Source organism: Myotis davidii, unplaced genomic scaffold (assembly GCF_000327345.1).
Source record: "Myotis davidii unplaced genomic scaffold, ASM32734v1 scaffold744, whole genome shotgun sequence".
Taxonomy (NCBI): domain Eukaryota; kingdom Metazoa; phylum Chordata; class Mammalia; order Chiroptera; family Vespertilionidae; genus Myotis; species Myotis davidii.
Genome location: NW_006294760.1, coordinates 5,088 through 13,313, shown reverse-complemented (window position 1 = coordinate 13,313; position 8,226 = coordinate 5,088). Strand labels below are relative to the sequence as shown.

The window sequence follows — 8,226 nt, the reverse complement described above, 5'->3', positions numbered from 1 at the left end:
AACTTGCTCTAGGCATTTTCAAGATGTCTCTTTCATAGGATATGACCTTTCTTTCTTCCTTTCTTTCTTCCTTCCTTTCTTTCTTTTTTTCTTTCTTTCTTCCTTCTTTCCTTTCTTTCTTTCTTTCTTTCTTCTCCTCACCTGACGATATTTTTCCATTGATTTTTAGAGAGCATGGAAGAGAGAGGGAAAGACAGAGAGAAACATCAATGTGAGAGGGATACTTCTATTGGTTGCCTTTTGCATGAGCCCTGACCTGGGCCCCAGTCAGGGAGGAGCCTGCAACCTAGGTACACGCCCTTGGTCAGAATTGAACCCAGACCCTGCCATTGGCAGGCTAATGCATTATCCACTGAGCCAAAGTGGCTAGGGCAGGATATGACATTTCGTAGCCCTCCAGCAGCGGACCTTTGTTTTTTTCACCAGGAGTGTGGTGAAAAACCCTAGATCACCGTTTTGGATTCTTATTACCCAAGTTACTAAGAATATTACCAGTGGCATACAGGGACCTTAACCGATGAGTGGTCAAAAAAGGTGCTTCCTCTGTAGTTCACACCAATTGGCTGCTTGGCACCCCACCCACTCTGGCCCCAGGCTTGACGCCTCTGGCCCAGGCTTCAGGCCTGGGCAGGGGAACCCCATCTCCCCCGATCACGGGCTCCACCCTTGCCCAGGCCTGACACCTTGGCCAGAGGCGTTGACCCCCATCACCCTCCGATTGCTGGATTGGCCCTTTGCCCAGGCCTGACGCCTCCGCCAGAGGTGTCAGGCTTGGACAGGGGACCCCCATCTCCCCCGATTGCTGGCTCTGAATCCCGCCCAGGCCTGATGCCTCTGGCCCAGGCATCGGGCCTGGGCAGGGGAGCCCCAGCCCCCTCTGATTGCTGGCTCTGCCCCCTGCCCAGGCCTGATGCCTCGGCCAGAGGAGTTGAACCTCATCACCCCCTCATCACCCTCCAATCACCGGATCGGCCCCTTGCCCAGGCCTGAGGCCTCCAGCAGAGGTGTCAGGCCTGGGCAGGGGACCCCGAGCTCCCACCATCCCCGGCTCCACCCCTGCTACACACAATCTCTGGCACCGTCCCTGCCCAGACCTAAGGCCTCTGGTGGAGGCATTAGCCCTGGGAAGGAGACCCGCAGCTCCCCGCGATCTCCTGCTCTGCCCCTGCCTAGACCTAATGCCTCTGACCGAGGTGTTAGGCCTGGGAAGGGGACTCCCAGCTCCCTGCGATTGCAGGCTCTGCCCCTGCCCAGGCCTAATGCCTCTGGCCAAGGCATTAGTCCTGGGCAGGGGACCTCAAGCTCCCACCATTGTTGACTCTGCCTCTGCTACCCGTGATCGCTGGCACCACCCCTGCCCAGGCCTAATGCCTGTGGCCAAGGCGTTAGGCCTGGGCAGGGGACCCCCAGCTTCCTACGATCGCTGACTCCGCCCCTGCCTAGACCTAACGCCTCTGGCCAAGGCATTAGGCCTGGGCAGGGAACACCCAGCTTCCTGCGGTTGCAGGCTCTGCCCCTGTTTCCCGCTATCACTGGCCGGGGCAGCAAAGGTGCCCGGTTCTCCGATCATGGCTTGGGGGCAGGGCAAAGGCGGCCCTGCCCCCCGGCTCTTAGCTCCCCCCTGGGTTTCCGATCACCATCAGTGGCAGAGGGCTTCTTCCATCCTATCCCTTTTGCCTCCCAGCATTGTGCCTACATATGCAAATTAACTGCCATCTTTGTTGGCGGTTAATTTGCATATCACCCTGATTAGCCAATGGGAAGGGTAGTGAAGGTATGGTTAATTACCATGTTTCTCTATTATTAGATAGGATAATATAAATTTATTGTTACACAAATGTTCAGTGTTTGAACAGAGAAGGAAAGCCCAGGCACCGCGGTGGGGGTTGAGGCTGGGAGGCCGTGTTCTGAGAACGCCACAGCCGTACTGGGTGCAGTGACTTCTGCTAGAGGTAAGAAGTTCCCATTCACTCAAAGTGCCAAGGGCTTTCAGTCTTTTCTCTGGTGGAGCCACAGAGTAAGGCAGCTGCCAGTCCTCTGCACTTCTTGCAGGAGCCGCTCACTCTCCCTCCAGATAGAACGCTGCGGGGATAATGCTGTCACTGGTCACAGAGCTGGAAATAGACTCTGAACATCTCTCATATATATATACATCGACCTGTGTGTGTGTGTGCATATATATATTTTGTATATATATATATATATATATATATACAAAATTGCCTTCCAGTGATTTTCTGAGTAAACTGAAGGTCTGTGACATATATTTGCTTTTTGAGAGGAAGCGGGAGGGAGAGGTAGAAACATCAATGATAAGGGAGAATCATGGATCGGCTGCCTCCCGTACACTCCCTACTGGGGATGGAGCCCACATCCCCCACCTGTGTTTTTGAAGGGAATCAAACCTGGGACTCTTTAGTCTGCAGGCCAAAGCTCTATCCAATGAACCAAATCAGCTAGGGCTAAACATCTCTTTTATAGAAAATTAATTAGAAAAGCAGGGTGAGATGAACAGCTTGCAATATAATTTGATGCTGAGCTCTAACCGAATGGCCCCAGGATGTGATTTAGTGGCCCTTGCCTGCAGTAGGGTGCGCAGCGGCATTATAATCAGGCATAGACATCGATGATTTCTGGTCAATAAGTGGTCCATTTCAGGTGCTGTTTCATAATTGACTAGGGCCCCATTGAAGGCGTTTGGACAATTAGAGAAGAGGTAACATTCGAAGTTTTTCACTCTGAAAAGTGGAGGGTGACTTTCTAGTTTTACCAAATTCTTCAAGTTGCTGTTTTGAGATGCACATTTTCTCCAAAGGGTTTCTTTGCTTCCTTGTGGTGAAGTGAGAGGGAGACTGAGAATTGTGGGTAGAGGCACCCTGGTGGGAAGGGGCTGGTCATGGCAGCCCTGGGTTGAGCTCTGGACTGTTCCCCTCATGCACGACTAAGTCACAGACCTTCAGTTTACTCACAAAATTGATGGAAGGCAATTGTATGAAAATGCTCTTTAAACTAAATGTGTTGTTCATAAGCTAGAGGAAAGGAAAAATGCAGTGGTTTTGGATGTACTACTCTGTGAATAATACTTTTGGAAAACATTATCCTTACATTGTGGGAACCCTGTTGTCCAGCACATTATTATTTTACTGCACAAAGCAGCAGGGAAAGGCCGTGCACAACTTCTAGTGTCATCGTCCCCGAGCAGGGACGCCACCCAGCGTGTCAGGCCTCTGAGCACCTCAGAGGTGCTGCACGAGGTGCCGTGGTTTAAACTCAGACAGACCTCTGGGGGCATTTCTGTATCACTTTCCTTCCCTTCTGTTGCTTGGGATTGTACTTGAAGTTCTACGGAGGAGAAATGACTGCTCTCGGTGGGATTCCTATTTGAACCTTTGCATAGCAGCTTAGAAACTTTGCAGAGGCACTAGCCAGTTTTGCTTAGTGACTAGAGCATCGGCCTGCAATTGAAGGGTCCCAAGTTCAATTCCAGTCGGGGACACGGGCCCAGGATGTGGGCTCAATCCCCAATGCAGGGTGTGCCAGAGGCAGCAGATCACTTATTCTCTCTCATCAATGTTTCTCTGCCCCTTCCTCTCTGAAATCAAGAAAAATATATCTAAAAAAAAAATATTTTGCAGAGGTCTCCTCAGTATGTAAGTACTGACCATGAAATAGACTTAAACTAGTGGTGTTTGGGACGCATTCAGGGCAGGACTTTATATTTCGGCATTAACAGTCTTCAGTGACAGTCACTCTGCCATGGATAAGTCACAAGCTCTGTACTTGTGTTGCCAGTGGCAACTACAATGTGTCTGACAGATCTGAGCACCAGACCCACCTGCAGGGACAGGCACTCATTCCAGTGCCCCATTCTGCCTGAGCTCCGAGCTGGGCCTGTGCAGACAGCAGCAGCTGCCGAGGACTGGCTTCCCTGGAGAGTGCTCACCTTCACACAGGGTATTACACCTGCTCTGCAGTGCTCTGCAGTCAGGAGTGCCTAACGAAGGACTTACTGCCATGGAGAAGACTGACTTCAGTGAAATAGACCTCTCCAAAGTTGTTAAGCCGCTACACAGAGTTTATCATAGGAACCCAAGATCCTGAATCACATCTGCACGTTTTTCCTGTAACAGCCAGAGACTCGATGTCTTATAGTCTCTACTGAAATCACTCATCTTCTCATCATTCATTCATCCACTCACTCATTCACACACTCCTCACTCATTCACACACTCACTCATTCATTTGCTCACTCATTCACTCACTTGCTCATTTATTCATTCATTCATTCATTATTTACACAAGTGTATGGGGAGAAAACAGTGGTAGGTCAGTCTCGCCCTGAGACATAGATGGCGGATGGCGAGCAGGACACCTGTCCTCAGCAGCTGGTGCCTTCCCAGGTGATACCTTCAGAGGCGCTCGGAGGGGGCACTGCCCTCCCTTTGTGGGGGGAGGGGGGGCGGTGAGGGCACCTGGATGTCACTTTGCAAACCTGAGGACACTAGACACAAGTACTGTCCCTTTTGTGGGGAGCGTGCATTGTAGGTCCTGAGGTTCATGCTTTGCTTCATCCCTTTACAAGTATTTAGGAGCCTGTTTTGTGCAACACCTTTCAAAGCTTCATTTTTCTAAGAAGCAGGTTTCATAGAAATCACGTCGAGGTGTGTGACTGAATCCTGAAAGCTCAGCCGCGTGAGCTGTAACTTCCAGAGGCAAGTGCTGACAGAAGGAGCAGCGTGTGGCTCCGAGTCAGGCCCACAGCCTGAGCCTGTGCCCAGCCTCTCCCTCAGAACAGGCGCTTTTTCCTGTCCCTGTGTCAGGGCTACACTGGCATTGTTGTTTGGCATTGCCTCCCTGTCATGTAGCTGCCACAGGAACTTAGGAGATGAAGACAATGGTGTTTGGGAAATGTCCTGGAAACTTCTATTCTCCCGTTGAAGACATGGATCGCTCTAGCAGGCGCTCACCAGTTTGCTTAGTGAATGAAGTGACTACCTACTTATAGAGCCAAAGGTATCTTCCCAGCTGTGTGTTGTTTTCGTCCTGTGCCTGGGATGCTGCGGGGCTGGTTAGTCACAGAGTGGTTCCTTGGCCAGATTTGTTTATTTCTCAGTCAGGCGGAAATTCAAGATCATAGAACAAACGTTCTCTTCCAACTTCTAGGAAATGGATGGTTTCATATCTTTTTCTTTTCATTTATTTATTTTTTAAATCCTCACCGAAGTATATTTTCCCCATTGATTTCTAGAGAGAGTAGGAGGGAGGGAGCTAGAGAGGAACATTGGCATGAGAGAGACACATGGCACGCATCCATACTGGGGCTGGGGGGCTTGCGGCTGAGGTTTGTGCCCTTGACCAGGAATCGAACTCATGGCCCTTTGGTGTGCAGGTGGATGCTGTAGCCACTGAGTTAACCGGCCAGGGCTCATTTTTTAATTTTAATTAAATATGAACATCAGAGGATTAATATGCTTCTCAAAGCCCTGACTGGTTTGGCTCGGTGGATGGAGTGTCAGCCTGCGGACTCAAGGGTCCCAGGTTCGATTCTGGTCAAGGGCATATGCCTTGGTTGCGGGCACATACCCAGTGGGGAGTGTGCAGTAGGCAGCTGATCAATGTTTCTCTCTCATCGATGTTTCTAACTCTCTATCCCTCTCCCTTCCTCTCTGTAAAAAATCTATAAAATATATTTTAAAAAGTATGCTCTTCAAAGATGAGACTGCAAAGTAGAAACCTGTTCTTACATCAGAAACAGCAGTGAAACAGCAAGAAGTGTGCTTGTTGTGCAAAATTTGCAAAATATAGAGAATCAATGGTTTCATGTGAGTGTGCACCAACTTTGCTTAGGATGATAATGTATTTGCAGGCATTCCATAGTGTTCCTACAATCAGCAATGTCTAAAGAATCTATCAATATAAAAGGCTAATATACTACATGTCCTTCCCGCCTTCCAACTGGTACTATGACACGCACTGACCACCAGGGGGCAGTGCTCAGGAGCTGCCATGACATGCACAAAGAAATGGCACCACAGAGCCTGGCTGTGGTGGCTCAGTGGATTGAGCATTGTCCCATAGACCAAGAGGTCCCGGATTCAATTCCCAGTCAAGGCACATGCCTGGGTTGCAGGCTCAATCCCCAATAAGGGGCAAACCAGAGGCAGCGAACCTGGAGCCCAAAAAGCAATACTTGGCTTCCCCCAAGTGGGACACAGGCCCTGCCACCACCCTGGAGTGACAGTTCACCAAATCTCAGCTGATTCTGCAGAAACCTCATGGCACAAAAGGCAGCCCACAGCCCAGCCTGGAAATGATGGCTGTGGTTGCTGGGTAATGACGTCATGTAGCAATGCACAGCTTCCTCTCCCTAGCAACGAACAGCCTCTTGCATTCTCTTCAGCACTCAAACACAGGTTGAAACATTTCACACTTTAACCAAATATCTGTGAAGTGTTTTCCCATGCCTCATATCATTTGATCCTCACAGAAGTCCTGGAGTAGGTAAATAGGAGAATTGGTGGAATACTATTTTCTTTTCATTAGCCAGAAAACGGAGATTTAGAAAGCTTAGAAACTTGACCTGAGTGAAAAGAAGTAAGACATGGTGGACCTTGACAATGACTTCAGGTTTTTTCACTGTACAGAATATAGACAAATACTGTTGCAGTTAAAAAACAAAAACAAAAACAAAAACAAAAAAACAGAAAGAAAGCCCCACTGTCGCCTAGAAAGAGGACTTGAAGCAGCAGGTGGGAAGCAGGGTGGCTCCGGGATGTCAGGTGTGTGGTTAGCGGCTCTGCTCCATGTATGTGGAGATGTCCATTTCTTGAGGAAGATCTGCCACATTGACTTCAAACCTACCCTGAACATCATTGAGGATTTTGGCATCATTCTCATGAGACACAAAAGTGATAGCCAGACCTTTGGTGCCAAAGCGACCAGCACAGGCCACCCAGTGGAGGTAGGTGTTCGAATCCTCAGGCATGTCATAATTGAAGACGACGTTGACTCGCTCAATGTCCATCCATCGGCCAAACAGATTGGTGGCCACCAGGATCCGCCGCCGAAAGTCCTTGAACTGCTGATAGCGTGCTAGGCGCTCTTCCTGGGCCATGGCCCTGTGGATGGCGATGGCTGGGAAGTTCTGTTCCCCGAGTAGCTGGGCCAGGGCTGTGCAGCGCTGCACCGACCTCACAAAGATCACCACCTGGTTAAACTCCAGCACGTCCAGGAGGTTCAGGAGTTTACAGTTCTTTTCGCTGTCTTTGAGCTTGACATAGTACTGCTGCAGCCCATGCAGCGTGAGCTTGGTGTCCTTGTCCACCAACACCTCCACAGGATCTTGCATGAACTTCATGCAGACGGGCCGGATCTGCTTGCTCAGTGTGGCACTGAACATCATGCACTGCCTATCGCATGGCCTCAGGCGAAAGATCTCCTGTACATCCCGCCGCATGTCCAGCTGCTCCAGCATCTGCTCATGCTCATCCAGCACGAAGTGCTTCACGTTTCTCAGGTTGAGGCTGCTGTTCAGCACGAGTGCCAAGATGCGACCTGGAGTCCGACAGCTCTTCTTCAGCACCTCTTCGTCCTTCTTGGTGGAAAGACCACCGAAGAACACGGACACCGTGACACTGGGCATGTACTTGGAGAAGCACTCATACTACTTCCTGATCTGAAAGGCCAGCTCCCGAGTGTGGCACATGACCAGGATGGCCACCTGTCCGTTGACGGGCTCAATCTGCTGTAGGGTGGCCAGCATGAAGACTGCAGTCTTGCCCATTCCAGACTGGGCCCGGCACAGGACATCCATGCTCAGGATGGCTTTCTGAATGTCCTCTTTTGAAAGGTGTCTATTTAGGTCCTTTGCCAACAAGTTCTATCTCAGCCCTTGCTGCATCTGGAACAGCCCCAGCCTTCAGCAAGGATCTCTAGAAAATCCACAGTATGACTTAGGATTTTCCATGTTTCTGAAAATAATTTTGATGTATGAATGCATTAAACCATGCTCTGAAACCCAGGGGGCGGGGGCGGGGGGGAAGCATTAGTAAGTGTCAATAGTGTGCAACATTGTTCACAAACATTCTTCTTTCGTTATCTGTACAATATTGCTGATGGGAAGTTGTGTTCACCATTTTAATAACGGAAAAATGAAAGTGGAGAAAGTCCCTCCAACCCCCGCCAAAATGGTGGCCTAATAGGGAGAAACGTCACACACCTCCTCCT

General features: G+C 49.9%; 1 pseudogene; it reads right to left on the bottom strand.

The window, feature by feature from the left end:
- Positions 1 to 6,539: 6,539 nt before the first annotated feature.
- On the bottom strand, positions 6,540 to 7,822 carry LOC102754926 (annotated as a pseudogene).
- Positions 7,823 to 8,226: the final 404 nt, after the last annotated feature.